The 22,118-nt window shown below is 48.8% G+C and overlaps 2 long non-coding RNA genes across 2 annotated transcripts; both read left to right on the forward strand.

The window, feature by feature from the left end:
- The first annotated feature begins 405 nt into the window (after positions 1-405).
- On the forward strand, positions 406-3,089 carry LOC141585277 (uncharacterized). The gene is made up of 3 exons (XR_012518677.1): positions 406-551; positions 1,663-1,808; positions 2,945-3,089. It is a non-coding gene; the product is annotated as an uncharacterized LOC141585277 (long non-coding RNA).
- A 16,145-nt stretch (positions 3,090-19,234) lies between these two features.
- On the forward strand, positions 19,235-21,891 carry LOC141585278 (uncharacterized). Its single transcript, XR_012518678.1, has 3 exons — positions 19,235-19,376; positions 20,487-20,631; positions 21,744-21,891. It is a non-coding gene; the product is annotated as an uncharacterized LOC141585278 (long non-coding RNA).
- Positions 21,892-22,118: the final 227 nt, after the last annotated feature.

The following is a 22,118-nucleotide window of genomic DNA, read 5'->3' on the forward strand; positions in this document are numbered from 1 at the left end:
TGAGAAAGCTACTTTTGCTGTGAATTTGGGTTCGAGGGGAAATGGGAGTCCTCTTCAGTCAGCAGGGACGACACCTGAGTCCTTTGCAGTCCTCTTGTCTGCCTCTGAGGCTGAAATGAGAGTGGTCCCTGTCATCATGAGCCATGTCTGAAAGAATTATTCACATTTCCTACGAGAATAGACGGGTGAAATAGCAAAAGGTATGTCTTCCTTTGGAGCATGGACAGGTTCAAAGCCCACCTCATACCACTAGGTATTTTGCTGAACATGAGCAGTTGTGTGTGCAGCCTGTGTTTGGGTGTTTTTTGTGTCGCTGTGTGTGTGTGTGTGTGTGTGTGTCTGTGTGTCTGTGTGTCTGTGTTTCTGTCTCCATTCCTGAGCAGCAAATCTTTTTTCCTCTTTTAACATGTTACTGAGAACGGTGGATGAAGCCCAGCACTCCTGAAAACACAATCCACGTATGGTTGAAGTAATTTTTCCTGATGATGAGTGAGAGGGTGGTGACTGAAACCAGCTCATTTCCCATTGACCACTGAGGCCACATCTCTCAGGTGAGAAGCAAAGTGAGAATTTGAACCAGGCACATTCTCCTTAGAGACAATGGGCCAAAGACAGGTCCGATGGAATCTAATGTCTTTTCATGTTGACATCAATCCGGTTAATCTCTCGTTAAGCCATTGAAGTGTCACATTGATCCTGGGGGAGGCGGTGCAGCCTGTGGAATTACACGTCCGAAGATTTGGATTTGATTTCCAGCCCTCTGCCAGTCAGTCTGCCAGGCACTTTCAAGTGACAAGACGTAGGCGAGTCCCTTTCTGTCTCTGTTTCCCGATTCCTTCACAGGGATTTATGTGGGCCTTAAGGCCCACTGGGAAAAGATCCCTCTTCCAGCTCAGTGCCTGCTTTCTTGATTTGACTTGTCAATCTGGACTTGAATACACCTTTGGTTTTGGATTGACTCTATTACCTCTCCTAGAAATTAACACAAAAAACTGACAGTTGATTGACAAGATGAGAAGCAGTTTTCCAGAATTCAAATAGAATTTAATACTTTCTTACTAAAATTATGCTCAGCTCAAGGGGACACAGATCACTCGTTTTGACTTCATGAGCTATGGCAGGTAGAGATAACTTTTTGAAAATACACAGCTAAAACTGTCCGTGTTTTGAATGCTAGACAAGTTTTTCAGAGTACACAGATAAAACGGTCCCCACTTTAAGTGCTTTAGCTGTGTATTTTGAAAAAGTTGTGGGCTCTTCAATGAGAAAGCTACTTTTGCTGTGAATTTGGGTTCGAGGGGAAATGGGAGTCCTCTTCAGTCAGCAGGGACGACACCTGAGTCCTTTGCAGTCCTCTTGTCTGCCTCTGAGGCTGAAATGAGAGTGGTCCCTGTCATCAAAGCCATGTCTGAAAGAATTATTCACATTTCCTACGAGAATAGACAGGTGAAATAGCAAAAGGTGTGTCTTCCTTTGGAGCATGGACGGGTTCAAAGCCCACCTCATACCGCTAAGTATTTTGCTGAACATGAGCAGTTGTGTGTGCGGCCTGTGTTTGGGTGTTTCTTGTGTCACCGTGTGTGTGTGTGTGTGTGTGTGTGTGTGTGTGTGTCTGTGTTTCTGTCTCCATTCCTGAGCAGCAAATCTTTTTTCCTCTTTTAGCGTGTTACTGAGAATGGTGGATGAAGCCCAGCACTCCTGAAAACACAATCCATGTATGGTTGAAGTAATTTTTCCTGATGATGAGTGAGAGGGTGGTGACTGAAACCAGCTCATTTCCCATTGACCACTGAGGCCACATCTCTCAGGTGAGAAGCAAAGTGAGAATTTGAACCAGGCACATTCTCCTTAGAGACAATGGGCCAAAGACAGGTCCGATGGAATCTAATGTCTTTTCATGTTGACATCAATCCGGTTAATCTCTCGTTAAGCCATTGAAGTGTCACATTGATCCTGGGGGAGGCGGTGCAGCCTGTGGAATTACACATCCGAAGATTTGGATTTGATTTCCAGCCCTCTGCCAGTCTGCCAGGCACTTTCAAGTGACAAGACGTAGGCGAGTCCCTTTCTGTCTCTGTTTCCCGATTCCTTCACAGGGATTTATGTGGGCCTTAAGGCCCACTGGGAAAAGATCCCTCTTCCAGCTCAGTGCCTGCTTTCTTGATTTGACTTGTCAATCTGGACTTGAATACACCTTTGGTTTTGGATTGACTCTATTACCTCTCCTAGAAATTAACACACAAAACTGACAGTTGATTGACAAGATGAGAAGCAGTTTTCCAGAATTCAAATAGAACTTAATCCTTTCTTACTAAAAGAATGCTCAGCTCAAGGGGACACAGATCACTTGTTTTGACTTCATGAGCTATGGCAGGTAGAGATAACTTTTTGAAAATACACAGCTAAAACTGTCCGTGTTTTGAATGCTAGACAAGTTTTTCAGAATACACAGATAAAACGGTCCCCACTTTAAGTGCTTTAGCTGTGTATTTTGAAAAAGTTGTGGGCTCTTCAATGAGAAAGCTACTTTTGCTGTGAATTTGGGTTCGAGGGGAAATGGGAGTCCTCTTCAGTCAGCAGGGACGACACCTGAGTCCTTTGCAGTCCTCTTGTCTGCCTCTGAGGCTGAAATAAGAGTGGTCCCTGTCATCATGAGCCATGTCTGAAAGAATTATTCACATTTCCTACGAGAATAGACGGGTGAAATAGCGAAAGGTGTGTCTTCCTTTGGAGCATGGACGGGTTCAAAGCCCACCTCATACCACTAGGTATTTTGCTGAACACGAGCAGTTGTGTGTGCGGCCTGTGTTTGGGTGTTTTTTGTGTCACTGTGTCTGTGTGTCTGTGTGTGTGTGTGTGTGTGTGTGTGTGTGTGTGTGTGTGTGTCTGTGTGTCTGTGTTTCTGTCTCCATTCCTGAGCAGCAAATCTTTTTTCCTCTTTTAGCATGTTATTCAAAACGGTGGATGAAGCCCAGCACTCCTGAAAACACAATCAATGTATGGTTGAAGGAATTTTTCTTGATGATGAGTGAGAGGGTGGTGACTGAAACCAGCTCATTTCCCATTGACCACTGAGACCACGGGGCAGGGATAGGGGCTGTGTTGTCTGGAAATTCCTCAGCTCTTTAAGCTGGTAAGGGAAGAAGAAAGAGGGAGCTCTCGGGGGACATGCGGTGAGGTTTGGTGGGGACATGGCTCACCAGATTGTACTTGATGTTCCCATGTAACTTGTAACTGCTCTCATGGAAGGTGGCCTAGAACCTCAGGGAGTGGGGGTTGCTCATCATCACCTAGGGGTCAGGGGAAGAGAAGCTGAGGCTGTACAGAGCCAGCAGGGAGGACAGGGAAACCAGGGCCAGGTGCAGTGGCTCACGCCTGTAATTCCAGCAGTTTGGGAGGCGGAGGCAGTTGGACCATTCGAGGTCAGGAATTTGAGACCAGCTGGCCAACACGGTGAAACCCCATCTCTACTAAAAATACAAAATCATCCAGGCGTGTTAGTGCATGCCTGTAATCCTGGCTACTCAGGAGGGTGATGGGGGAGAATCCCTTGAATATGGGACGCTGAAGTTGCGGTGAGCCGAGGTCATGCCATTGCAATCCGGCCTTGGCAACAAGAGCGAAACTCCATTTCAAAAAAAAAAGAAAAACAAAAACGAACTTGCTCTGCCAATGTGACTGCAGGTGCAACCCCTGATGTGTCCCCCCTGCCCTGCTCCTGCTCCAACATCACCCACAACCCCCAGCTGTGGATTTGCAGTCCTGCAGTGCAGACAGAGTGGATTTGCAGAGCTGCGAGCCTGGGGTCTGTCCTGCAGCAGGAGACACAGAGAAAGGAGCCCTGGGTTTGAGCCAGAGGCAGCCTGTGGTGTCCCCCTGCAGGCCCTGGTCCCCTTTTGTGATACTCCCCCATATCATCACACAAGCTACCCCCATTTTCAGCATGATTACAGATGCTCCTTGACTCATGATGGGGTCATGTACCCATAAATATATTATAAATGGGTAATAGCAGCCAAGTGCAGTAGCTCACGTCTGTAATCCCAGCACTTTGGGAGGTCAATGTGGGAAGATTGCTTGATCCCAGGAGTTCAAGATCAGTCTGGGCAACACAGAGATCCTGTCTCTGGTTGGGGGTGGGGGAAGTGAAAATATACTAAGTTGAAAATGCATTTATTTATTTTTTGAGACAGAGTCTCACACTGTCATCCAGGCTGGAGTGCAGTGATGCAGTCTTGGCTCACTGCAAACTCTGCCTATCAGGTTCCAGTGATTCTCCTGCCTCAGCCTCCCGAGTGGCTGGTATTACAGGCATGAGCACTGGGTAAATTTTGTATTTTTAGTAGAGATTGGGTTTCACCATGTTGGCCAGGCTGATCACGACCTTTTGACCTCAGGTAGTCTGCCTATATCAGTCTCCGAAAGTGCTGGGATTACAGGTGTGAGCCACCGTACTTGTCCTATTTATTTTTATTTTTATTTTTATTTTTGGAGGTGGAGTCTGGCTCTGTTGCCCGGGCTGCAGTGCAGTAATACAATCTTGGCTCACTGCCTGCAACCTCTGCCTCCCGAGTTCAAGCGATTCTCCTGCCTCAGCCTACCGGGTAGCTGGGACTACAGGCACCCTGCCACACCTAGCTAATTTTTGTATTTTTAGTAGAGACAGGGTTTCACCATGTTGCCCAGGCTGGTCTTGAGCTCCTGAGCTTAGGCAATCTCCCCACCTCAGCCTCCCAAAGTGCAGGAATTACATGTGTGAGCCACCATACCTGGCCCGCAGATGCATGTAATACACCTACCCTACCAAGCATTGGATGTTAGCCCGGCCGACTTTAGGTTGAGAACAAACCGAGCAGTACTAAAAGGAGAACAAAACCCACTCACCCTTCCCCACCTTGGATCATGACTTTGACATTTCAGGAGTCCAGCCTTTGTGAATGTTTGTAGAAATAGATAATAAACTTGGATAAAGGTACCACCTTTAAGTGTACAATTCAATGGCGTTTGGTAGATTCACAATATTGTGCAACCAACACCACCATCTGTTTCTAAACTTTCTCATCATCCCAAACAGAAATGCTGTCCTCATGAAGCAATAGTTTACCTACCTTTAAATTTTTATTTAATTATTTATTATGAGACCGAGTCTTTCTCTGTCTCCCAGGCTAGAGTACAATGGTGCAATCTCGGCTCACCGCTACTTCTACCTCCCAGGTTCTAAGCAATTCTCCTGCCTCAGCCTCCAGAGTTGGGATTACAGGTGCATGCCACCACACCCAGCTAATTTTTGTATTTTTAGTAGAGATGGGGTTTCACCGTGTTGGTCATGCTGGTCTTGAACTCCTGACCTTGTCGTGATCCATCCACCTCAGCCTCCCAAAGTGCTGCGATTACAGGCATAAGCCACCATGCCTAGCCTAAATTTTTTATGTTTTTTATTTTCTTTTTCTTTTTTTATTTTTTTGAGACGGAGTTTCGCTCTTGTTACCCAGGCTGGAGTGCAATGGCGCCATCTCGGCTCACCGCAACCTCCGCCTCCTGGGCTCAGGCAATTCTCCTGCCTCAGCCTCCTAAGTAGCTGGGATTACAGGCACGTGCCACCATGCCCAGCTAGTTGTTTTGTATTTTTTAGTAGAGACGGGGTTTCACCATGTTGACCAGGATGGTCTCAATCCCTTGACCTCGTGGTCCACCCGCCTCGCCCTCCCAAAGTGCTGGGATTACAGGCTTGAGCCACCGCGCCCGGCCTAAATTTTTTTATTTTTATTTATTTATTTTTTTTTTTAATTTTTTTTTTTATTGCATTTTAGGTTTTGGGGTACATGTGATGAACTTGCAAGATTGTTGCATAGGTACACACATGGCAGTGTGCTTTGCTGCCTTCCGTCCCCTCACCTGTATCTGTCATTTCTCCCCATGCTATCTCTTCCCACCTCCCCACCCCCCGCCCCTCCCCCATTTCCCCCCAACAGACCCCAGTGTGTAGTGCTCCCCTCCCTGTGTCCATGTGTTCTCATTGTTCAACACCCGCCTATGAGCGAGAATATACGGTGTTTGATTTTCTGCTCTTGTGTCAGTTTGCTGAGAATGATGGTTTCCAGGTTCATCCATGTCCCTATAAAGGACGTGAACTCATCGTTTTTGATGGCTGCATAATATTCCATGGTGTATATGTACCACATTTTCCCTATCCAGTCTATCATCGTTGGGCATTTGGGTTGGTTCCAGGTCTTTGCTATTGTAAACAGTGCTGCAATGAACATTCGTGTGCACGTGTCCTTGTAGTAGAATGATTTATAATCCTTTGGATATATACCCAGTAATGGGATTGCTGGGTCAAATGGGATTTCTATTTTTAGGTCCTTGAGGAATCGCCACACTGTCTTCCACAATGGTTGAATTAATTTACATTCCCACCAACAGTGTAAAAGTGTTCCTATTTCTCCACATCCTCTCCAGCATCTGTTGTTTCCCGATTTTTTAATGATCGCCATTCTAACTGGTGTGAGATGGTATCTCAATGTGGTTTTGATTTGCATTTCTCTGATGACCAGTGATGATGAGCATTTTTTCATATGTTTGTTGGCCTCCTGTATGTCTTCTTTTGTAAAGTATCTGTTCATATCCTTTGCCCATTTTTGAATGGGCTTGTTTGTTTTTTTCTTGTAGATCTGCTTTAGTTCTTTGTAAATTCTGGATATCAGCCCCTTGTCAGATGGGTAGACTGCAAAAATTTTTTCCCATTCTGTTGGTTGCCGATTCACTCTACTGACTGTTTCTTTTGCCGTGCAGAAGCTGTGGAGTTTGATTAGGTCCCATTTGTCTATTTTGGCTTTTGTTGCCATTGCTTTTGGCATTTTGGTCATGAAGTCCTTGCCTACACCTATGTCCTGAATGGTTTTGCCTAGATTTTCTTCTAAGGTTTTTATGGTATTAGGTCTGATGTTTAAGTCTTTAATCCATCTGGAGTTAATTTTGGTGTAAGGTGTCAGGAAGGGGTCCTGTTTCTGCTTTCTGCACATGGCTAGCCAGTTTTCCCAACACCATTTATTAAACAGGGAGTCCTTTCCCCATTGCTTGTTTTTGTCAGGTTTGTCGAAGATCAGATGGTTGTGGGTGTGTTGTGTTTCCTGTGAGGCCTCTGTTCTGTTCCATTGGTCTATATCTCTGTTTTGGTACCAGTACCATGCTGTTTTGATTACTGTAGCCTTGTAGTATAGTTTGAAGTCCGGTAGTGTGATGCCTCCTGCTTTGTTCTTTTTGCTTAGAATTGACTTGGCTATGCGGGCTCTCTTTTGGTTCCATATGAAGTTTAAGGTGTTTTTTTCCAGTTCTGAATTTTTTTATTTTTTAAGAGATGAGGTCCTGCTTTGTTACCTAGGCTGGAGTGCAGCGGCATGATTATAGCTCACTGCAGCCTCAATCTCCTGGACTCAAGTGATCCCTCCTGCCTCGGCCTCCCAAGTAGATGGGACTCCAGGTGCACACAATTGCACGTGGCTAATTTTTATCTTTTTTATAGAGACCGGGTGTCACTATGTTCCCAGGCTGCTCTCAAACTCCTGGGTTCCAGCGATCCTCCCACGTCAGGCTTCTGAAGTACTGGGATTAAGGGCATGAGCCACCGCACCTGGCCCTCATGCAATTTATTGAACACTATGCTAACAGTGAAAGACAGATTGTATCGGTACTGGAAGCATAGTTTCTACTGAATGTGATCATTTTTGTGCCATTGTAAAGTCAAAAAGTTGTGTGACCATCTGCACTTGCAACTACTGGTAGGCTTAGACACTTGAATTTTAGATCCAGAAACATCCAAACAGTTCCTGCTGGGTGGGAGAAGGCCATAGGAGTCAGAGCTCTTAGCTGCTAGTGAGAGGAGCCCACTCAGGCTGAGTTTAAAAACTGAGGCCGCGCACTGTGGCTTATGCCTGTAATCCCAGCACTTTGGGAGGTTGAGGTGGGTAGATCACCGAGGTCAGGAGTTTGAGACCAGCCTGACCAACATGATGAAACCCTATCTTAATAAAAATACAAAAATTAGCCCAGCTTGGTGGCACGTGTCTGTAGTCCCAGCTACTTGGGTGGCTGAGGCAGGAAAATTGCTTGAACATGGGAGGCGGAGGTTGCAATGAGCCGAGATCATGCCATTGCATTCCAGTCTGGGTGACAGAGCAAAACTTCATCTCAAGGGAAAAAGGAAAAAAAAAGGAAATGAATGTATGGGCAGCTGAGAAGGATCGAGGAGACACAGAGACTAAAGATGACAGGCAGCCAGCTGGACAGCCGCAGCCTCATCAAGCCCAAACATGCAGAGGCTGGCCTAGGGGGTGACACAGAAATAGCCAGGTGTGGTGGCTCATGCCTGTAATGCCAGCATTTTAGGAGCCAAGGTGAGCAGATCACTTGAGACCAGGAGTTCAAGACCAGTCTGACCAATACGGTGAAATCCTGTCTCCACTAAAAATACAAAATTAGCCAGGCATGGTTGCAGGTGCCTGTAACTCCAGCTACTTGGGAGGCTGAGGCAGGAGCTCTGCATAGAGACAATATCAGTGCACAATTGTGAATGAGTGTCTCTCCTTTTGGGGGCAATGTCAGGGGATTCTAGAATCTAGGAGCGGGCACCGAGCATGTGGCTGAGAATCCTGGACAGCAGCAACATCCAGATGTACTTACCAGAGGAATCGGGGATGTGCCTGGCTGGGGTATCAACAAAGCCATCAATTCTAGCTTGCTGTTGGTGTTGATGCTATACATCCTGTATATGAATTCTCCCATCAGAAACTCGATCTAGTTAGAAAGGCAAAGAAGAACGACAATCATGCTCCCATTCCCCAAAGGAAAGGGCAAGGAGGTGGGAAGGTGGAAGGGAACTTCCTGGTGCTGCGGCCTGAATCTCCACTTGTGCTGCTGTCTTCCCCACTAGACTCTGGACTTCCAGAAGGGACTGGAGATGGGCACAATGTGAGCCCCTCCCTTCTCTCCAGAAGTGTTCCGCAACCCTGACGTTCACAGTAATTGCTGCTTTCTGTTCGTCTTTTTTTTTGAGGCAGGTTCTTGCTCAGTCACCCAGGCTGGAGTGCAGTGGTGTGATCATGGCTCACTGCAGCCTTGACCTCTTGGGCTCAAGTGATCATTTCCCCTCAGCCTCCTGAGTAGCTGGGACTATAGGTGTGCACCACCATTCTGGGTTAATTTTTAAAAAGTTTGTTTTTTCCTGTAGAGACAGGGTCTTACTATGTTGCCATACTGCTCCCAAACTCCTGGGCACAAGCGATCCTCCCTTCTCGGCCTCCCAAAGTGTTTGATGTTACAGGTGTGAGCCACCACACCTGGCCTCTTTGTTTTTCTTTAGAGTAGAGCCATCCTAGTATGCATCTCTAGCCCATAACTGTTCCCCAGCATTGTTATGTCTTTTAAACCTCTTTCATTCTCCAAGTTTGTTGGCTGGGTGAGTGCTCACATGTGTAATCCTGATGTGATAGGATCATTTAAGTTCAGAGGTTTGAGACCAACCTGGACAACACTGGGAGACTCCTGTCTCTACAAAACCTAATTTTCTTCTTTTTTTTAAACTCTACCCAGGCTGCAGTGCAGTGGTGTGATCTCACCTCACTGCAACCTTCGCCTCCTGGGTTCAAGCCATTCTTCTGTCTCATTCTCCCAAGTAGCTGACATTAAGGCCCATGGGACAATTCCCAGCTAATTTTTGTACTTTTAATAGAGCTGGGGTTTCACCATGTTGGCCTGGCTGTCCTCAAACTCCTGACCTCAGGTGATCTGCCCATCTCAGTCTCTCAAAGTGCAAAGATTGTAATCACAGGTGTGAACAACCATGCCCTGCCAAAAACTGAAATTTAAAAAAAGACACAATTTATAAGTTTCTCCTGTATTCCTTTTTCTTTTTCTTTCTTTCTTTCTTTCTTTCTTTTTTTTTTTTTTTTTTTTTTGTGAAACGGAGTTTTGCCCTTGTTACCTAGGCTGGAGTGCAATGGCGCCATCTCGGCTCACCACAACCTCCGCCCCCTGGGTTCAGGCAATTCTCCTGCCTCAGCCTCCTGAGTATCTGGGATTACAGGCATGTGCCACCATGCCCAGCTAATTTTTTGTATTTTTAGTAGAGATGGGGTTTCACCATGTTGACCGGGATGGTCTCGATCTCTTGACCTTGTGATCCACCCGCCTCGGCCTCCCAAAGTGCTGAGATTACATGCTTCAGCCACCGCGCCCGGCCCTTTTCCCTTTTTTTTTTTTTTTTTTTTTTTTTGTTGTTGTTGTTGTTGTTGAGACAAGAGTCTTGCTCTGTCACCCAGGCCAGAGTACAATGGCACAATCTCAGTCCACTGCAACCTCGGACTCCCAGGTTCAAGCGATTATCTTGCTTCAGCCTCCTGAATAGCTTGAATTACAGACATGTGCTACAACACCTGGCTAATTTTGGTATTCTTGGTAGAGATGGGGTTTCTCCATGTTGCTCAGGCTGGTCTCAAAATCCTGACCTTGTGATCTGCCCACCTTGGCCTCCCAATGTGCTGGGATTACAGGCCTGAAGCACCTTGCCTGGCCTCTCCCTTTTCCTTTCGATGGATTTTGGAAGGCTCCACACTGTTGGGCCTGTAGCATTTCTCAAAGTCTGGATTTCCCTGGTGCAGGTGAACCCATTCTCTGTCTTTTGTATTTGTGGCATATTTGCAGCTGGATTTATGCTCACCCCATTAGAGTTTGATGATGTTGGCAAGATTCAGTGGGTGATGTGATTGATTTCTTATTGGTGATGAATACTATCATATTGTCTCTCTTATTTTGTTAACTTTTTAAATTAGTATTTTAGAAATAGGGGTCTCATTTGGTTACCCAGGCTGGAGTGCAGTGACTCCACCATAGCTCCCTAAAGCCTCAAACTCCTGGGCTCAAGTGATCTGCACACCTCAGCCTCCTGAGTAGCTGAGACTACACACACCACACTCAACTTTTTTTCTTTTTTGAGATGAAGTCTGTCTCTGTCGCCCAGGCTGGAGTACAGTGGCGTGATCTCAGCTCATTGCAAACTCCGCTTCCCAAGTTAATGCAATTCTCCTGCCTCAGCACACTGAGTAGGTGGAATTATAGGCACCCGCCACCACACCCAGCTAATATTCATATTTTTAGTAGAGATGGGCTTTCACCATGTAGGTCAGGCTGGTCAGGAACTCCTAAACTCAAGTGATCTGCCTGCCACAGCCTCCCCAAGTGCTGAGATTACAGATGTGCCATTGCACCGCACCTGGCCAATGTCCAGCATTTTCTTTTTATAGACTGAGTGTTTTTTTGTCGCCCAGGCTGGAGTGCAGTGGTGCAATCTCGGCTCGGTGCAATCTCCGCCTCCTGGGTTCTAGCGATTCTGTTGCCTCTGCCTCCTGAGTAGCTGGAATTACAGGCACCCGCCACCACGACCAGCTAATTTTTGTGTTTTTAGTACAGACGGGGTTTTGTCATGTTGGCCAGGCTGGTCTTGAACTGACCTAGTGATCCACCCACCTCAGCCTCCCAAAGTGCTGGGATTCCAGGCTTGAGCCACCACGCCTGGTACCTAATTCCTATTCAGTGGTCATGGATGGGAGCTATGGAACCTTTCCCCAGAGTACATGCTGACCCCATCAGAACTTCAGGGTTCAGTCTCCTAAGAGATGTTCCTCTGTGCTACACACCCAAATAATCCATCTCAGTCCACTGTCAGACAACTTCCAGGAATGACAGTGGCTGTAGTCTAGCTGGAAAAACACTGAAGTAGGAGTCAGCAGACCCCGGAACTCTCTTGACTCAGCCACTAACAACTTAATGTGGCCTTGGGGAAAAAAAAGCTGGAACAACCATGCCTGTAATCCCAGCACCTTGGGAGGTCGATGTGGGAGGATTGCTTGAGCCCAGGAGTTTGAGAGCAGCCTGGGCAACATAGCAAGACCCCATTTCTACAAGAAATTTCAACAAATTTTCCAGGTGTGGCAGTGTCCCCCTGTAGTCCCAGCTACTCGGGAGGCTAAAGTGGGAGGATCACTTGAGTCTCGGAGGTCAAGACTGCAGTGAGCCAAGGTCATGCCACTGCACTCAAGCTTGGGCTTCAAAGTGAGACACTGTCTCAGAAAAAAAAAGCTGGAGCTTTTGTTTCGCCTTTGTAAAAGGTAAATGACATTATCTCCTTTATGGAGTTACTGTGAGGATGGAAATGCAATTATTTCTTTTCCCTCCCCTTTTAGAAATACAATGAGATAGGCATAGTGGACAGGTGAGGTGGCTCATGCCTGTAATGCCAGCACTTTGGGAGGCTGAGGCGGGTGGATCACCTGAGGTCAGGAGTTCAAGACCAGCCTGGCCAACATAGTGAAACCTTGACTCCACTAAAACTACAAAAATTAGCCCAGCGTGGTGGCATGTGCCTACAATCTCAGCTACTTGGGAAGCTGAGGCAGGAGAATTGCTTGAACCCGGGAGGTGGAGGTTGTAGTGAGCCGAGATCATCCCACTGCACTCCAGCCTGGGAGACAGAGCAAGACTCCATCTCAAAAAAACAAACAAAAACCAAAACCCGGTGTGGTGGCTCATCCCTGTAATCTCAGCACTTTGGGAGGCCGAGTTGAATGGATCACCTGAGGTCAGGACTTCAAGACCAGCCTGACCAACATGCAGAAACCCCACCTCTACTAAAAAGACAAAATTAGGCAAGCATGGTGGCATGTGCCTGTAATCGCAGCTATTTGGGAGGCTGAGGCAGAAGAATTGCTTCAACCTGGGAAGCAGAGGTTGCAGTGAGCTGAGATTGCACTCCAGCATGGACAACGAGAAGTAAACTCTGTCTCAAAAAAATAATAATAATAATCAGATAGGCATAGGCTCTGCGTGTCGGTGGGATTTGAACCCCTGTGCCTTGGGCGGGGGAGACACTTGGAGAAAAAAGCTGAGTCCCAGGCTTTGGGACCTCGGGAGACCGAAACCTGTCCCGCGGGTTATTGGGTCAGGTCGGGGAAGCAGCGCGGGTTATTGGGTCAGGTCGGGGAGGCCTCCCGCCACGGTCCTGGAAACAAAGGCCAAGTGTTTGCTCTGTGGCTGAAGGGACAATGGCCCCGAGGATCTCTCACCGCGGGGTGGGGGTGCCCGGGGGGGCGCTCCTCCTCGGTGCGTTTCCTGGTTCTCTGGCTAAGCCCTCTGAACTCCGAAGTAGACCCTAGTTAGGGGGAGCAAGGAAACAGCACGAGGTCCCCGTGGGGTGTCTGCCAGCCCTGGGTGCCATGTCCCATGGGGTGTCTGCCAGCCCTGGGTGCCATGTCCCAAGCAGCTGTGCTGTCAGTTACTTAAACCTGTGTGTGTGCACTTTCTGGCAGCCAGGCCCTCAGCAGGATGCAGATAAGGGAACCGGTTCCCTAAATGGCCTGTGAGGGAGGGGCAGCCGGGTGGAGTCGCCTGCTGGAGGCCGCACAGCCAGGAGGTGCTGCGGGGGTGGGGTTGGGTGTGGCTGCTGCGTGCCAGGGGTGGCGGCCAGGCCAAGGGCACCTCCATTCTGGAAGCTGCGGCCCGTCACAGTGCAGTCCACAGGTTCCAGATGGGGCTGTGGGGGCAGCGTGAGGGCGGGAAGGCTCCCGGGGGTCAAAGGAAGAGAAGGTGCCTGTTCCGGGGACCCCAGGGTGAGCTTTCCAGGCAGAGGGAAGCCCGGGGCCGGTTGTCATGGGGATGTCTGAGTCTCTAGCTGGAGTTACTGGGGCAGGGAGGTCGGAAACGGAGGCCAACCGGTGTGAGCCTCCGCCTACTGAGAACCACGGGGAGAGGCTGCAGTCCTGTGACCCTGACCTTCCACTGCGGGGCAATTGCAGGAGCCTCCTCCCTGGTCTCTGCCGTCACTCACAGCCGCGCCAGCCGCCCCTGTGCCCCAGCAGAAGCCGGGCTCTTACAGTGCATCCCGCTCTGCCCCAGCGCTCGCCTCTCCAGGCACCGTCTAGGCTCTGGGCCCCTGCACTGCCGGTTCTGTTCTGCATTCCCTCCGCCTTTTCTGCCCTGTGAGGCAGACCTCTGCTGTCTTCACTGCTTTATTTCCCCAGACTCAGCCAGCATCGAAGGCGTGCCGTGTCCTAGGACCCTTGCAGCTGGCATGCAGGGAGGAGTGTGAGGCTCCCTGTCCCTCCTCAGACTCTCAGAATTCAGAAAAGCCACGCTTTTTTGTCGTTGCCCTGCTGGGCCAAAGATGCCCTGCCTTCGTTATTCTCTGGGGTAGACACCCTGCACTTTTGTTGTGCACCTGCTGAGTGGAACAGGGAGCTGCCCCGGGTCCTGCCCTCTGTAGCTGACTCTGGCTTCCCTGGCCACCCTCAGCTCAGCAGGGCCCCGGGAGCACCAGTGCTGTGTGACACCGTCCGCAAGTGTGGAATTGACAAGAATGAGCTTTTCGTCCCTGAGTCACCATGTGGCTGGCATGTGCCCTGGCACAAGGGTCAGTGGCGGGCAGGGGCGAGCAGGAAGGCACCTTCGCTGTGCCCCTGCTTTTGCCTTTTCCTGACTTCTCTGGCCAGCTCTTAGGTTGAAATAAGTCCTGCCTGTTTTAACAGATGTTTATTAAACATCTGCGCTGCCCAGGCTCTGAGCAGCCTCCAGGGTCTCTGTCCTGAACACTATAGACTGCTGGTGCTGGCGGGTGGAGGCGGGGAGATTAAGTCCAGTGTCCCACAGGTGACTGCGTAATTCCAAATGGGGCAATAGGGAGAAAGAGCAGACCTTCCCTCTTATTTTTATTTATTTATGTATATTCTTTTAATAAATTGAGACAGAGTCTCGCCCTGTTGCCAGGCTGGAGTGTAGTGGCACGACCGGCTCACTGCAACTTCCATTTTCCGGTTTCAAGCAATTTTTCTGCCTCAGCCTCCCGAGTAGCTGGATTACAGGCACACGCCACCACGCACGGCTAAACAGACCTTTCCTTTTGTGAGAGGGATGCCGGTGGGGACAGCCGGGAGGGGAGATGAAACTGAGCGGAAGTGAGAGTCACTTTGTTGCCCAGCACGTTGTCTCACACCTGTAATCTCGGCACTTTGGGAGGCTGAGGCTGGGGGGTCGCTCTAGCCTGGGAGTTTGTGACGGGCCTGGTCAGCATCAGACCGCAGTCTCTACTTTTAAAAATAAAAATAAGATATTCGGGGCAGAGAGAACTCCCTGTGCAAAGGCCCAGAGATGAGTGTTTGCCCATTTTTTTTTTTTTTTTTTTTTTTTAGACGGAGTTTTGCTCTTGTTACTCAGGCTGGAGTGCAATGGTAGGGTCTCCGCTCACTGTAACCTCAACCTCCTGGGTTCAGGCAATTCTTCTGCCTCAGCCTGCTGAGTAGCTGGGATTACAGTCACGCACCACTATGCCCAGCTGATTTTTTTTGTGTTTTTAGTAGAGATGGGGTTTCACCATGTTGACCAGGATGGTCTCGATCTCTTGACCTCGTGATCCACCCGCCTCGGCCTCCCAAAGTACTGGGATTACACGCTTGGGCCGCCGTGCCCGGTCTTGCCCGGTTTTTCAAGGAGCAGAGGGAGGGTGTGAGGGGGAGAGGGCCTGGAGAGTTCCCGCTCATCTGAGGGTGATGGGAAAGGAGTGTCGCTTGGGCCTCCCAGGTGCTGTGAGAAAAGCTCTTCCTTGTTGGTGGGAGCAGGCCTCGAGGCCAAGGCAGGTGTGGGGGCCCCATGGCCCAGCTGGTTTGAGAATCTCACAGCTCCCAGGCCCTTCTCCCCCTCCAGCCTCCCTGTCCTTTGCTGTCCTGTCGCTGGTGAACACCCTGTATAACCGAGGATTTGACTGTGGGGATGACTCCATCCGGTACCCCTATCGACCAGACACCATCACCCTTGGGCTCATGGCCGGGGTCACCATCATGGCCACCGTCATCCTTGTAAGGCAGGAGGGGTTCAGAGGGACAGGGAGGGGGACAGGATGGGGTACAGCCTAACCCTGGGTTCCTGATGGGGGTGGCCTGGAGGTGTGTGAGGGGCTGGGGGACACAGCCTTGCCCCGAGTGGTAATTGTGGGTAATAGGAACCCCGTTTTGTGTTTTGAGATGGAGTTTTGCTCTTGTTGCCCAGGCTGGAGTGCAATGGCAGGATCTCCGTTCACTGTAACCTCCGCCTCCTGGGTTCAAGTGATTCTCTTGCCTCAGTCTCCCCAGTAGCTGGGACTACAGGCGTGCTAATTTTTGTATTTTTAGTAGAGACAGGTTTCACCATGTTGCTCAGGCTGGTCTTGAACGCCCGACCTCAGGTGATACTCCCGCCTCAGCCTCCCACAGTGCTGGGCTGGCAGGCGTGAGCCACCGAGCCCAGCTAGGACACCTTTAGAGTCCTCAGCTCTGCAGCAGCCTTGGGAGGCCCGTGGGGAGGACTGAGGCACACTAAGGGCCCATGGGATGACCAGGACCCCCTCTGGTCACCGCGGCTGCCCCACACGCAGGTCTCGGTGGGAGAAGCCTACCTGGTGCCCACAGACCGGATCTATTCCTGCTCTGACTTCAATAATTACGTGGCTGCCGTGTACAAGGTGCTGGGGACCTTCCTCTTCAGGGCGGCTGTGAGCCAGTCTCTTACGGACCTGGCCAAGTACACGATCGGCCACCTGCACCCCAACTTCCTGGCCATCTGTGACCCCGAGTGGAGCTGGGCAACTGCTCGGTCTACGTGCAGCTGGAGAGCGTGTGCAGGGGAAACGCGGCTGGCGTCACCGAGGCCAAGTGAGTTTGGACGAGCAGCCTTCACTCTGGGGGCAGTGGGAAGTGAAGAAGCCGCAGAAGCCAGATGATTAGGAGCCAGCAGGCAGGGGGTCAGGCAGGAGTGGGGCCTCAGGGCTCCAGGTGCCCCGCAGACAGCAGGAGGCCGCGGGGAGCATGCTGTCTCCGTTGAGTCTCAGCCCTGCCCTCTTCTGCGCTGTCTTCTTCTTCTTCTTTTTTTTTTTTTTTTTTTTTAATAAAGATGGGGTTTCACCATGGTGGCCAGGCTGGTCTTGAATTCCTGACCGCAGGTGATCCACCCACCTTGGCCTCCCAAAGTGCTAGGATTACAGGCGTAGGCCACCGCGCCCAGCCATGCGCTGTCTTCTTACCATTTCTACTGATAGGTCCTTAAATGTTTCAACTCATCGTTGTCCTTTTTAAAAAAATCAAAATTTTGACTGACAAGCCTAGGGTAATGTCAGACCTAAATAAATAAATAAATAAATAAATAAATAAATCAAAATACAATTTGTATAAGTCACTATTTCTTCCATTTTAACATGTACAGTTCATTTTTAGTACATTCACAATGCTGTACAGCAATCTCCTCTACCTAATTCCAGAATCTTCTCATCTCATCAGAAGGAAACCCCGCAACATAGGTAACATGGCAAAACCCCGTCTCTATGACAAATCAAAAAATTAGGCCGAGCTAGGTGGCTCATGCCTATAATGCCCGCACTTTGGGAGGCTGAGGCGGGCAGATTACCTGAGGTTGGGAGTTCGAGACCAGCCTGGCCAACATGGAGAAATCCTGTCTCTACTAAAAATACAAAATTAGCCAGGCATGGTGGCACACGCTTGTAATCCCAGCGAATACCACACCATGAGCAAGAGAACCCTGCAGTGCTCTAGTTGCCATCACGGGAGTGTTGCCAGGACGCTATGGGCAAGAGGGTCTTGCAGTGCCCCAGCGGCCAGCAGGGGGCGTGACCCCACCACACCGAGAGTAAGAGTGCCCAGCAGCACAGGCACCACACTGTGAGCAAGAGGAGGTAGCACTGCCCTGTTTGCCAGCAGCGGGCATATTGCCACTACACTGAGCAAGAGGGCTCTGCAGTGCTCCAGCTGCCAGCAGGTGATGCCGGTCACCACAATGTCAGAGGGCCCTGCAGTGGACCTAGCCAGAAGTGGGCGTGGGCACAGCATCGTGAGCAAGAGGGCCCTGCAGTGCAGGTCCCCAGTAGGGGCCCCCACACCCACCTTTCAGATTCTTGAGGCTCCTCCACCGGCGTGCATCCTGTCACACCACCAGCGTGCATTGAGTCACAGCGGTCTGCAGAGTTGCGTTCTCCTCCTTACAGAACTGGGGAGCATTGTGAGGGTGGAACTGCATCCTCCTCAGCACACACCTTGGGGCGGGGTTCTTACTGCAAGAGGGGTTTGCGGTGGCCCCGCCTACCAAAGACAGGTCCGATGGAATCTAATGTCTTCTCATATTGACATCAATTCAGTCAAGCTCACGTTAAGCCATTGAAGTGTCACATTGGGCCTGGGGGAGGCGGTGCACCTGTGCACCCTGTGCAATTACAGGTCCGAAGATTTGGATTTCATTTCCAGCCCTCTGCCAGTCGGTCTGCCAGGCACTTTCAAGCGACAACCCTTAGGCGAGTCCCTTTCTGTCTCTGTTTCCCGATTTCTTCACAGGGATTTATGTGGGCCATAAGGCCCACTGGGAAAAGATCCCTCTTCCAGCTCAGTGCCTGCTTTCTTGATTTGACTTGTCAATCTGGACTTGAATGCACCTTTGGTTTTGGATTGACTCTATTACCTCTCCTAGAAATTAACACACAAAAGTGACAGTTGATTGACAAGATGAGAAGCAGTTTTCCAGAATTCAAATAGAATTTAATCCTTTCTTACTAAAAGAATGTTCAACTTAAGGGGACAGAGATCACTCGTTTTGACTTCATGAGCTATGGCACGTAGAGACAACTTTTTGAAAACACACAGCTAAAACTGTGCGTGCTTTGAATGCTAGACAAGTTTTTCAGAATACACAGCTAAAACGGTCCCCACTTTAAGTGCTGAACCGGGGACCGTTTTAGCTGTGTATTTTGAAAAAGTTGTGTGCTCTTCAAAGAGAAAGCTACTTTTGCTGTGACTTTGGGTTCGAGGGGAAATGGGAGTCCTTTTAAGTCAGCAGGAACGACACCTGAGTCCTTTGCAGTCCTCTTGTCTGCCTCTGAGGCTGAAATCAGAGTGGTCCCTGTCATCATGAGCCATGTCTGAAAGAATTATTCACATTTCCCACGAGAATAGACGGGTGAAATAGCGAAAGGTGTGTCTTCCTTTGGAGCATGGATGGGACAAAATCCCACCTCATACCACTAAGTATGTGGCTGAACACTAACAGTTGTGTGTGAGGCCTGTGTTTGTGTGTTTTTTGTGTCACAGTGTGTGTGTGTGTGTGTGTGTGTTTCTGTCTCCATTCCTGAGCAGCAAATATTTTTTCCTCTTTTAGCATGTTACTCAGGACCGTGGATGAAGCCTGGCACTCCTGAAAACACAATCCATGTATGGTTGAAGTAATTTTTCCTGATGATGAGTGAGAGGGTGGTGACTGAAACCAGCTCATTTCCCATTGACCACTGAGGCCACATCTCTCAGGTGAGAAGCAAAGTGAGAATTTGAACCAGGCACATTCTCCTTAGAGACAATGGGCCAAAGACAGGTCCGATGGAATCTGTCTTTTCATGTTGACATCAATCCCGTCAAGCACTCGTTAAGCCATTAAAGTGTCACATTGGGACTGGGGGAGGCGGTGCACCCTGTGGAATTACACATCCAAAGATTTGGATTTGATTTCCAGCCCTCTGCCAGTCAGTCTGCCAGGCACTTTCAAGTGACAAGACTTAGGCGAGTCCCTTTCTGTCTCTGTTTCCCGATTCCTTCACAGGGATTTATGTGGGCCTTAAGGCCCACTGGGAAAAGATCCCTCTTCCAGCTCAGTGCCTGCTTTCTTGATTTGACTTGTCAATCTGGACTAGAATACACCTTTGATTTGGATTGACTCTATTACCTCTCCTAGAAATTAACACACAAAACTGACAGTTAATTGACAAGATGAGAAGCAGTTTTCTAGAATTCAAATAGAACTTAATACTTTCTTACTAAAAGAATGCTCAGCTCAAGGGGACACAGATCACTCGTTTTGACTTCATGAGCTATGGCAGGTAGAGACAACTTTTTGAAAATACACAGCTAAAACTGTCCATGTTTTGAATGCTAGACAAGTTTTTCAGAATACACAGATAAAACGGTCCCCGCTTTAAGTGCTTTAGCTGTGTATTTTGAAAAAGTTGTGTGCTCTTCAATGAGAAAGCTACTTTTGCTGTGACTTTGGGTTCGAGGGGAAATGGGAGTCCTCTTCAGTCAGCAGGGACGACACCTGAGTCCTTTGCAGTCCTCTTGTCTGTCTCTGAGGGTGAAATGAGAGTGGTCCCTGTCATCATGAGCCATGTCTGAAAGAATTATTCACATTTCCTACGAGAATAGACAGGTGAAATAGCAAAAGGTGTGTCTTCCTTTGGAGCATGGACGGGTTCAAAGCCCACCTCATACCACTAAGTATTTTGCTGAACATGAGCAGTTGTGTGTGCAGCCTGTGTTTGGGTGTTTTTTGTGTCACTGTGTGTGTGTGTGTGTGTGTGTGTGTGTGTGTGTGTGTCTGTGTTTCTGTCTCCATTCCTGAGCAGCAAATATTTTCTCCTCTTTTAGCATGTTACTCAGAACCGTGGATGAAGCCCAGCACTCCTGAAAACACAATCCATGTATGGTTGAAGGAATTTTCCTGATGATGAGTGAGAGGGTGGTGACTGAAACCAGCTCATTTCCCATTGACTACTGAGGCCACATCTCTCAGGTGAGAAGCAAAGTGAGAATTTGAACCAGGCACATTCTCCTTAGAGACAATGGGCCAAAGACAGGTCCGATGGAATCTAATGTCTTTTCATGTTGACATCAATCCCGTCAAGCTCTCGTTAAGCCATTGAAGTGTCACATTGGGCCTGGGGGAGGCGGTGCACCCTGTGCCATTACACGTCCGAAGATTTGCATTTGATTTCCAGCCCTCTGCCAGTCAGTCTGCCAGGCACTTTCAAGTGACAAGCCTTAGGTGAGTCCCTTTCTGTCTCTGTTTCCCGATTCCTTCACAGGGATTTATGTGGGCCTTAAGGCACACTGGGAAAAGATCCCCCTTCCAGCTCAGTGCCTGCTTTCTTGATTTGACTTGTCAACATGGACCAAAATACACCTTTCGTTTTGGATTGACTCTATTACCTCTCCTAGAAATTAACACACAAAACTGACAGTTGATTGACAAGATGAGAAGCGGTATTGCAGAATTCAAAAAGAACTTAATCCTTTCTTATTAAAAGAATTCTCAACTCAAGGGGACACAGATCACTCATTTTGACTTCATGAGCTATGGCAGGTAGAGACAACTTTTTGAAAATACACAGCTAAAACTGTCTGTGCTTTGAATGCTAGACAAGTTTTTCAGAATACACAGCTAAAACAGCCCCCTCTTTAAGTGCGTTATCTGTGTATTTTGAAAAAGTTGTGTGCTCTTCAAAGAGAAAGCTACTTTTGCTGTGACTTTGGGTTCGAGGGGAAATGGGAGTCCTCTTCAGTCAGCAGGGACGACACCTGAGTCCTTGCAGTCCTCTTGTCTGCCTCTGAGGGTGAAATGAGAGTGGTCCCTGTCATCATGAGCCATGCCTGAAAGAATTATTCACATTTCCTATGAGAATAGACGGGTGAAATAGCGAAATGGTGTCTTCCTTTGGAGCATGGACGGGTTCAAAGCCCACCTCATACCACTAAGTATTATGCTGAACACGAGCAGTTGTGTGTGCGGCCTGTGTTTGGGTGTTTTTTCTGTCACTGTGTGTATGTGTCTGAGTGTTTGTGTGTGTGTGTGTGTCTGTGTTTCTGTCTCCATTCCTGAGCAGCAAATCTTTTTTCCTCTTTTAGCATGTTACTCAGAACCATGGATGAAGCCCAGCACTCCTGAAAACACAATCCATGTATGGTAGAAGGAATTTTTCTTGATGATGAGTGAGAGGGTGGTGACTGAAACCAGCTCATTTCCCATTGACCACTGAGGCCACATCTCTCAGGTGAGAAGCAAAGTGATAATTTGAACCAGGCACATTCTTTTTAGAAACAATGGGCCAAAGACAGTTCCAATGGAATCTAAAGTATTTTCATGTTGACATCAATCCGGTCAAGCTCTCGTTAAGCCATTGAAGTGTCACATTGGGCCTGGGGGAGGCGGTGCACCCTGTGGAATTACACGTCCGAAAATTTGGAATTGATTTCAAGCCCTCTGCCAGTCAATCTGCCAGG

The sequence above is a fragment of the Saimiri boliviensis genome, chromosome 8 (assembly GCF_048565385.1).
Source record: "Saimiri boliviensis isolate mSaiBol1 chromosome 8, mSaiBol1.pri, whole genome shotgun sequence".
Lineage (NCBI taxonomy): Eukaryota > Metazoa > Chordata > Mammalia > Primates > Cebidae > Saimiri > Saimiri boliviensis.